Source organism: Lytechinus variegatus, chromosome 3, assembly GCF_018143015.1.
Source record: "Lytechinus variegatus isolate NC3 chromosome 3, Lvar_3.0, whole genome shotgun sequence".
Taxonomy (NCBI): domain Eukaryota; kingdom Metazoa; phylum Echinodermata; class Echinoidea; order Temnopleuroida; family Toxopneustidae; genus Lytechinus; species Lytechinus variegatus.
In genome coordinates this window covers 4,819,841-4,830,103 of record NC_054742.1, presented here as the reverse complement: position 1 = coordinate 4,830,103, position 10,263 = coordinate 4,819,841, and positions in this window count along the sequence as shown.

The following is a 10,263-nucleotide window of genomic DNA, read 5'->3' as shown; positions in this document are numbered from 1 at the left end:
CACTTGATTTTTCTGTAAAATGTGCAAAGAATTCTAAATCATGTCAAGCCTGGCAATTCCAGCCTGCTGCTTCTACGGCTACGCCTGACACATCCCGCCTTGAGTTCCGGGGGAATTACAGTCCGGGTCGGGCATCATTCCTGCTGGATATTTTGAAAGATTTTATGCCATACGTAATATTTATGTTTTCTCCTTGTTTTCGATAAGATCCGTATAATTGTCCCGTTAACAATATAATCAAATGTCATTTCAACAGAGTTTTCGTTAAATTTGCTCCTCTGAAATTACATGCAACATGTTTGGGCCTATAAAATGAGGTCATTTTGAAAGCTGTAAAGAAAATCAACCTTTCTCCAGCTTCTTAATCAAAGCACTCGCTATTCGATAAAAAGAAATTTTACAAGGCTGATTTTTTTTATGCTGACTAATTAGACATATCAATAATTTATTTCATTATTTGCATGATTTTATTTGCATTTGATGATTTTTAAACAAATATTTCTGTTTTGAAATTTTACGCCCTCTATGGTTGAACATTGATTCAGTATGAATATTATAGAATTATTGTAACAGTTTTCTTTCTTAAAATAGTTTAAAAGTAACATGATTTTATACCATAATACAATGATATTATAGTGCATTCCTTTCCCATCTTTTTAAGACTGGATTCAATGTATAAAAACTTCTGAAATATGGTCATTTTGTGATGTTTGAAGTCAAAAGGCCGACTTTTTTCAATTACATTATGCATGTACTGGTAAAAGGGCGAATGGGATGTTTTTCCTTGTCTGATTATACTTCACTGTTGCTTTCTTTAAATTTACAGGTTCACACATGTACTGTAGTATAAACTTCTCAAACACACCCATGCATCAAACCAAAGTTTGACAGACTTCCCAAATGAAATTGTAAAATGCTATAATTATTTTGAATAAAAGTTAATAATCTTGATCCATATCCCCGTTATGGCATCGACCAGATCTTCTTTTGAATAGGACTGTATTTTTTATAATAATAACTAAAAATACACTCTTAAACTGTTGGCTAACAAACTGTCCACACAACAATTATTAAAAAAATCAAATTCTGGGTAATTTTCAACCAGTACTGTAGTTTCACCCAAAGCACACATTATTGGTTTAAAACTACACAAAATTGAAATTTTTTTTTAAACCAATTATCGTTGTGTGGACAGCATGTTGCCAAACATTCTAGGAGTGTGGGAAACATTCTAAATATCATATATTGCCAACCACCAACAATGTTTGACAACTGTTCGCTATTCAGGAACACCTTTCACAAATACAAATTTAATTTAAAAGACTTTGGTTCATTTAAAATAACTCCATCTGTATGACTGAATCTCTGATATATCGAGATCTTACATCAATACATTTATATATTATATACATTATATAGACATCTGTTTTATTTCTTAGATAGCCCTTAGCCTACACTTTGAGAACCACCTAAATGGAAGGGTCACGGTGATGTGTTGTTCTGATAGGGAATTACACGACTATGTTTGTGTTCTCTTGAATCTGTTTCAATGAATATGCAAATTAACTTTTAATGGATGTCATGTAAATTGTATAATATCCAGTTATCTCTATAATTCATATAAACAATCTTCACTTGATTTTTCTGTAAAATGTGCAAAGAATTCTAAATCATGTCAAGCCTGGCAATTCCAGCCTGCTGCTTCTACGGCTACGCCTGACACATCCCGCCTTGAGTTCCGGGGGAATTACAGTCCGGGTCGGGCATCATTCCTGCTGGATATTTTGAAAGATTTTATGCCATACGTAATATTTATGTTTTCTCCTTGTTTTCGATAAGATCCGTATGATTGTCCCGTTTAACAATATAATCAAATGTCATTTCAGCAGGGTTTTCGTTAAATTTGCTCCTCTGAAATTACATGCAACATATCCAGGCCTGTATGAAAATGAGGTTATTTGAAAGCTGTAAGAAAATTAACCTTTCTCCAGCTTCTTATAACAAAGTATTCGCTATTCGATAAAAACAAATCGTGCAAGGTTGATTTGTTATTCTTATTGATTAGACAAATCAATAAATTATTTCATAATTATTTGTATGATTTTATTTGCATTTACTGATTTTTAAACAAATATGTCTGTTTTGAAATTTTACACATTCTATGGTTAAACATTGATTCAGTATGAATAAAATTGAAAGTAATATGCCTTTATACCATAATGCAATGATATTATAGTGTATTCGTTTTCCATCTTTTTAAGACCGAATACAATATATAAGAACTTCTGAAATATGGTCATTTTGTGATGTTTGAAGTCAAAGGCCTATACATTTTTCATTATAATTATGCATGTACTGGTAAAAGAGCGAATATGATGTTTTTCCTTGTCTAATTATACTTCACTAGTGCCTTCGTTCAATTTACAAGTTCACACATGTATATACACTTCTCAAACACGTAAAATGCATGCATTCAATCCAAAGTTTGACAGACTTCCCAAATGAAATTGTAAATTGCTATAATTTGAATAAAAGTTAATAATCTTGATCCATATCCCCATTATACAGCAGTATCAACCATATCTTCTTTTGAATAAGACTGTATTTTTTGTAATAATAACTAAAAATACGCTCGTAAAATGTTGGGTAACAAACTGTCCACACAATTGGCCAACAATAGTTTTCAACCGGTACTGTAGTTTTCACCCCAAAACTACACAATATTTAATACAGTTTTAACCAATTGTTGTGTTGCCAAACATTTTAGGAGTGTGGGAAACATTCTAGAATAACATGTCTTGCCAACCACCAACAATGTTTGCCGACTGTTTGCTATTCAGGCCCACCTTTCGAAAATTTGAATTCATTTAAAAGGCTTTCCGTTCAATTGAAATAACACCATCTGTATGACTGAATCTCTGAATTTATCGAGATCTACACATCCATCTCCTGTCTGTTTTGAAGTTTTTTAACCAAGTTATATAGAGGTTATTTCCAAGCCTCGCCTACACTCTAAATTACAGGGATTTAAAATAAGTCCACATGGACTGTAGTTAGGGACCAATCGAATTCCGGATTTAGTTTGAATCCTTAAGATTCATTTCTAAATCTCGAAAGATTTAAATTTAAATCATTTGAGATTTAAATTTAAGTCTTTGTGATTAAAACTAAGTCCAAAAATCGATTGGTCCCTAACTACAGTCCATCTGGACTTAATATTTTAAATCCCTGTAATTTAGAGTGTACATGGAAAAGTAAAAGTCCCGCATCTAGCTTGCAGCATGTATATGCCTTTCATAATCATGTTGAGCTCTTTTTTCTTCGTACTCGAGTTATGTACTCGAGTTATATAAAGAATATCAAAACTAGAGCAGGTTAAAGTTTCAGAAAAAGTTCTAAAATTCAGAGCTTCAACGCCATTCGCGGGAAGGAGTATTTGCTCCCTTTGCACATTTTACAGACAGATCAAGTGAATATTATTTATATGAATCACTGAGATATAAACTGGATAGTATACAATTTGCATAACATCCATTAAAAGTTAATTTGCGTATTTGAAACGGATTAAAGAAAAAAATGAACACAGTCGTTCACCCAAAGCACACATTATTGGTTTAAAACTACACAAAATTGAAAAAAAAAGTTTTAACCAGTTATTGTTGTGTGGACAGCATGTTGCCAAACATTTTAGGATTATGGGAAACATTCTATATATCATATCTTGCCAACAACCAACAATGTTTGACAACTGTTTGCTATTCAGGCCCACCTTTCACAAATGTGAATTCATTTAAAAGGCTTTCGGTTCAATAATTAAAATAACTCCATCTGCATGATCTGTATATCACTGAATCTCTGAATTTATCGAGATCTTACATTTGAGAAACCCTATACGTTTGGAAGTGTGTCACGGTGATGTGTTGTTCTGATAGGGAATTACACGACTTTGATTGTTTCCTATTTTAATCCGTTTCAAATATGCAAATTAACTTTTAATGGATGTCATGCAAATTGCATAATATCCAGTTATCTCTGTAATTCATGTAGATAATCTTCACTTGATCTGTCTGTAAAATGTGCAATGGGAGCAAATACTCCTTCCCGCGAATGGCGTTGAAGCTCTGAATTTTAGAACTTTCTCTGAAACTCTAACCTGCTCTATAGTTTTGATATTTTTATAAATTTATAACTCGATTACGAAGAAAAAAAAGAGCTCAACATAATAATGAACGGCATGATGCAAGCTAGATGCTGGACTTTTACTTTTCCATGCAGGCGAGGCATGGAAACCTCTGTAACTATAATTAAAACACTATTCAAAACAGACAGGAGATGGATGTGCAGCGATATAAAAAGTTTCATCACATATACATTTTCATGTAGCATGACACGAATTAAATGCCTCCGCCCCTGTGAGCAGATACTTTGCTCAAAAATTGCTTGCTGAAAAGCGGAAGAAATAGTATTTTGGAACTCGGGGAGTGAAGGAAGTGTTAATCCGCTCCGAACAGAAGAGCCGAAATTTTGTGTATTTATGTGCAATGAAAAAAATACTTTTCATACCCTTACATCGTGTATACTTTACAATTTCTGGCAAGATAGGGGAAAACTGAGTAGAAAAAAGGTGTGGGAACTAATGGAAACCAAAATTTATATGGAGAGAGAGAAGAACGTCTGGAATATAGGTTTTATTCTTTGGACAGAAAGAAAAAAACACAAAGCCATATAGAGGACTGTGTATTAAACGTTTGTTCTATCATGTGCAAAGGGACCGTGTTCATTATTAGCTGCCATGGCATTTGAAGCTTCATATCCCAGAGCAACAAATAGACAAGGTTCTTATTCCCCGGTCTTATTCGCGTTTCACTGTTCATTTGAAATCATGATCATGTTCACAACTTTTACTATACATGGTGATCGGTCCAAACACACCCATCTTTCGAGACGGTGGCACCTTAGTCTACATGCAGACCCACATCTGCACCTCAGCTGATTCAATGAGTCTGCACAGCAGACTAGGTCTACTGAGGCTGCAGAAGATGGATGAGGCTGCAGAAGATGGATGAAATGGCTCGCTTCGCTCGCCCTTTCAGGCTGGTTTGCTTCGCAAACCAGTAGCAGATCCCACCTCACGAGCCATTCAGAGTCTGCATAGCAGACTAGTGGCACCTTTGTTTTCCCTCTGAAGTACCCATAAAAAGGCTAAGGGTTAAGGTCGAGAATAGTTTACCTACATCATGGACCCTACCACGTAATAGGTCCATGATGTGACCATAGAGCAATACATTGGGAACAACTTAAAGGTCTAGTCCACCTAAAAAATAGTGTAATTTGAATCAAAGAAAAATCAGACAAGAATAATGCTGACAATTACATCAAAATCGGATGTAGAATGAGAAAGTGGGGACATTTTAAAGTTTCGTTTATTTTTCACAAAATATAGTTATAGGGCCTATGCACAATTTAGTCACATGCAAATCACAAAATCGATGATGTCCCTCACCCTCACTCACCACTTCTATTGTGTTTTATTGTTTGAAATCTACAATATTTCAATCTTTACAGATTTGACAATAGCTCTATGCTGTGACTAACAATTATTTACCATGTCATTACCGAGTCATAAAAGGTTTATTGTTTGAACATGTTTCTTAATAAGAATAAACAAATCAATCACTCATTTCATCATTTGGATAATTTTATTTCCATTTATTGAAAGACGTTCAAGTGCTAATTGATGCCTCTCCATAGCCATAAGACACAATATGAACAGGCGCGATTCTAGACGAAAGTGTTTTTTTTTTATTTGGTGAGGGGGGGGGGGCGCTTAGTTGGGAAAATTTTGACGTTGGTTTACTCATTACACTGAAAATGACCTATTGCTGCTAGCCTTATACTGACCAAGAAGCTGTACACCCCTTCCATTAAAATATTTGTAATATGCGAGGGAGCGTAGCGACCGACAGACGAAAAAAAAATCAAACTTTCAAAATGCTTGAGAACACCCTAATGGGTGTTAGGGCATTTAACGATAGGGGGGGCTGGGATTCATGGGACTGGTACGTTCAGGATTTTTTTTCAGAGCGATATTCTCATATTTTAGAGCCCTTAAATGCAAAAAAATGTATTATACAGAATAAAGCAAGATATTGGGTTTTAATGTCAATGACACCCTTTTATTACGAGGGAATGTGGTGACCAGGTAGAAACATTTTGAAGTGAAACCTTAATTGCATTTGGAGCACTTTATGAACATCCGAATACATCTGTAACATCGTTAAGTTACTTAATTGGATACTCAGCATGTATACAGGCTGCAAATGAATGCACCCCAATAATCACTGCCTTGTATACATAAGTCAACACGATCGAGTATTGTAGAAAATAGAATCAAATCATTCTACATGTTATGATGTTGCTTCTATCAGGAGGCCGCGCGATCTCATGAGACCGCGACGTTTGTAGAACGAGCTGACAAAGGTGTGAACATATAGGTATATTACAGGCAAAAATAAGTATGTCCCACTGTTTTTTCGCATGTTCTTACAATAACAAACCATGGTTTTTCATTTGCTTTCCTCGGATGAATAAAAGTTTTGGCATTGAAGATTATAGCTCTTTATTTTCAATTAGTCTCAAGCCAATTGCCAACTCGTCTATCATAATTATGATTTACCATCAGCCTTTCCACTATCCACATGGTCTAATTGCCAATGTATCCACTCACCATATTAACCAGTTGGTTAAAAAGCCTGTAGTATTTTCAAAATCTTATCGCTTTCCATTTCTCAAATTTGCCCATCATCTTCGAGAGGACATCACCCTTGGATACAGGTTACCTCCACTCCTTAGCAATAAACATGCCAACAAGTGGTGACTCTCAAACACCGCACACTCACCTGTGACTCATAAATTCTCTGAATTGGTACCCCTCTCTCTCTCTCTCTTTGTTTACATTCTCCATCTCATTTGGGATGAAAAGTATTTCATGTACATGCACTTTCTTTTCTGGCACACTTCTCAAGGTTTCCTACTTTCGTAAACACGTGTTTTGAGAACGTCGTCAAATTACTTTATACCCCAGGCTTTATATTATGTGGACTTCCATCATCTCACTTGGAGCAAACTTCATCCACTTCATCTCACATACCAGTTATCGTACTACCCTTTTTCTCCGTCATTTCACTCAGAGAAAAATCCCAAATACCGCTTGTGCTAGTCAAGTTATTTTTTGGTAATCTGTGTGATCTTGTGTATATTTTATACACGTATAAATACAAATACTGGGATCGTGCAATAATAATTCGACACATTGAAGAATTGTCTGTCGGATTTCTCTACACGACGCATAAAGTCGGTAAGTGGAGATTGCCTTCCATTTCCGCTTCAAGCCAATTTACTCCATATAGAACTTGGACTAAATAGTTATCGGCTTGGCCTTTAAAAGTCAAGGACACTTTCCCCTCAGTACACCGTTATTCAAAAGCAGAACTGAACCAAAGAAATATCAAGATTGCTTTCGTGACTCCAAACATGTTCCAACCACATACATTAAAAATTGTGCCACGCCCATCCACACCCTTTCGATCGGTCACTCTGCCAGCAGCCACTGCCCTGCAAATATGGTCAGTCCAGCATTCAGTGACTAAAGTACTGAAGCTAATGAAATATGGAGAATAATACCAACCACGTTCCGCCAAAAGAGGCAAAAACAGTGCAATGCCCTGCCAAAGGAAAACTTATCCGGCACGGTAAGTGGATCAGTTATCATATTTTATGTTTGGGTGTGCGTATGGGTGTATGTGCGCGGGTGGTATGCCTTTAAAAGAAAACTTGCAAATTAACTACAAATAACAAAGCAGGAACTAGGGACATGTACATAATGGTGTCAAAAGACATAAAATATTGGAGAAGTGGATGATTGTAACAGAGTAGTTCTCCCGGAGACGCTACACATAAATTGTTATATTCCTTTACTGGCATACCTTGGGTTGCGGCATTGAAGGGGGGGGGGGGGGGACCGGCAAAAATTCCAGGTATTTACTTTGACTGACCTATTAGGGACAGTGCCATTGAACGGATATGTATCTCACTCATCAAATAATGCGAGCGTGATGCGCAATCTCAAGTTTTGATATTCAGACCTAAAAAGGGACATTACAGCAATTTTTGTAATCACGATACGTACCTGTTTAGCTAAACAAATAATGCAAGCGCGAAGCGCGACCTGACATTTTCGTGTATGACCCCAAACAGAGACATTTGAGGAATACAGTTTAGGAATCCATTAAGAATATATAGGCCTACTGTATATCTAACCATAGCCATCTTATGCAAGTGCCAAGACCAAAAAAGGAAAGAGATAAGGGTGAAGTATGATATTTTATTTTCTGAATATTATGTCAAAATCTATCACAAAATTTGATCTTTTTTGTTTGCTCGCTTTGCTCCATCGCAACTTTTTTTTAAAGATAATTTCTTTCCGATACGCCATATCTGACCCCCTCAAAATTTTTGCCTCATTAAAGGGGAAGTTCACCCTGAAGAAAACTTTGTTGTAAAAATAGTGAAAAATATTGGTGAAGGTTTGAGGAAAATCCGTTAAAGAGTATAAGAAAGTTATTAGATTTCACAATTTTGGATTTGTGACCTCATAAACGAGCAGCTGCCCCATGTGTTATATAATATAAAATGTATGAATTTCAAATTTTGTATGGTTCATGATGACTTAATTTTGTTTTCTTTTCATGATCGGATGTGAAATGATTTGTCTATTGATATACAAAAGTTACAGTGAAAACCATTTTCAATTTTCTGAGAAAATGGCATTTCATTGATTTTTTACCATTCGCTATGTAGGAATGCTGCTTGCATATGACGTCACAAATCAAATAATTGAAATTCTAATAACTTTTTAATTATTTGATGATTTTTTCTCAAACCTTCGGCAATATTTTTTATCATTTTTTCTGCTATTTTTACAATAAACTTTTTGTCAGGGTGAACTTCCCCTTTAAACCACTGCCCGTTCATACCATGATATGACTGGTAAATTTTTGCCCCCCCTCCACCAACGACGCCTGTTACGCCCCTGCACACAATGACCTAAATATTTGCAGGCACAGACCCTGATTGAAACTGATCAACAGGTGTGTCTCCACGCAAAGACTAGCAAATACAAAACTTTCTGTTTCACACAAGGCATATAGGCTGCAAGTCAGACCCTTTACTCGAGTAAGGGTTTGCACAGCAGACTATGTCGTAAAGGGCTTACACGTGATGAGATTTATCTTTACCTGGTTTTTTTTTTTGTAGAATCTGATCTAAAGTGGGCATGTTGAAGGTCGCACGCGCCCGATGATGTCGCTAATCACGGACCCTACTAGTATTTCAGGGGAATCCAACCAAAATACAAACGGTTTTGACTTAAAGAAAAAGAAAAATCAGACAAGTTGAAAGGGGAAAGTTGAATAGCGGACAAAGTGCTTCTCTAACTCCTTTACACCATTCTGTTTTATTTATTTTGCCCTTTCTACCACGACATTTTATGATCAACGCTGGATTCCCCTGTCCCTATTCAGGGGGGGGGGGGGATATAGTCCCTCCATACTTACAAATGTTGGTGTATATGTAATAAACACACTCACACAAATCACACACTCAAATGGACCCCGCCCCCACATACAAATTATTTGACCCTGGGATTTGACCTATATTCATCGTCAGTTCTGCTCAAATCTCATCGCGTAATATTCGTAATATTAGTGCAACATAATGTTGAATTATTAATTTTTACCATGGATCCTATAGAACCATGATTTTACAAAAGGAAACCTCTGCAGATTATAAGTATGTTTAATTTTAGACATTCCCTAGACAGTCTCTTTTATTCAAACATCCTTTATCGATCGAATCTTGCCATATATACTCGGGTATAACCACCAAGAATTACCCTACTTAAAGGAATGGTCCGGGCTGAAAATATTTATATCTAACTAAATAAAGTGAAATTTTCAGTGCAATATGCTGAATATTTCATCAAAATCGGATAACAAATAACGAAGTTATTGAATTTTGAAGTTTATCAATATTTTGTGAAAACAGTTATATGCACATCGTCATGGGGTGGCCGATGATGTCACATCCCCACTTTCCCTTTTCCTTGTGTTATTACATGAGATCATAAGTGTTTCATTTTCCCATGCATGTGTAAATGATGCATGTCTCTCATTTATGATAAAATAAGTTGCGGCAGTAAATAAC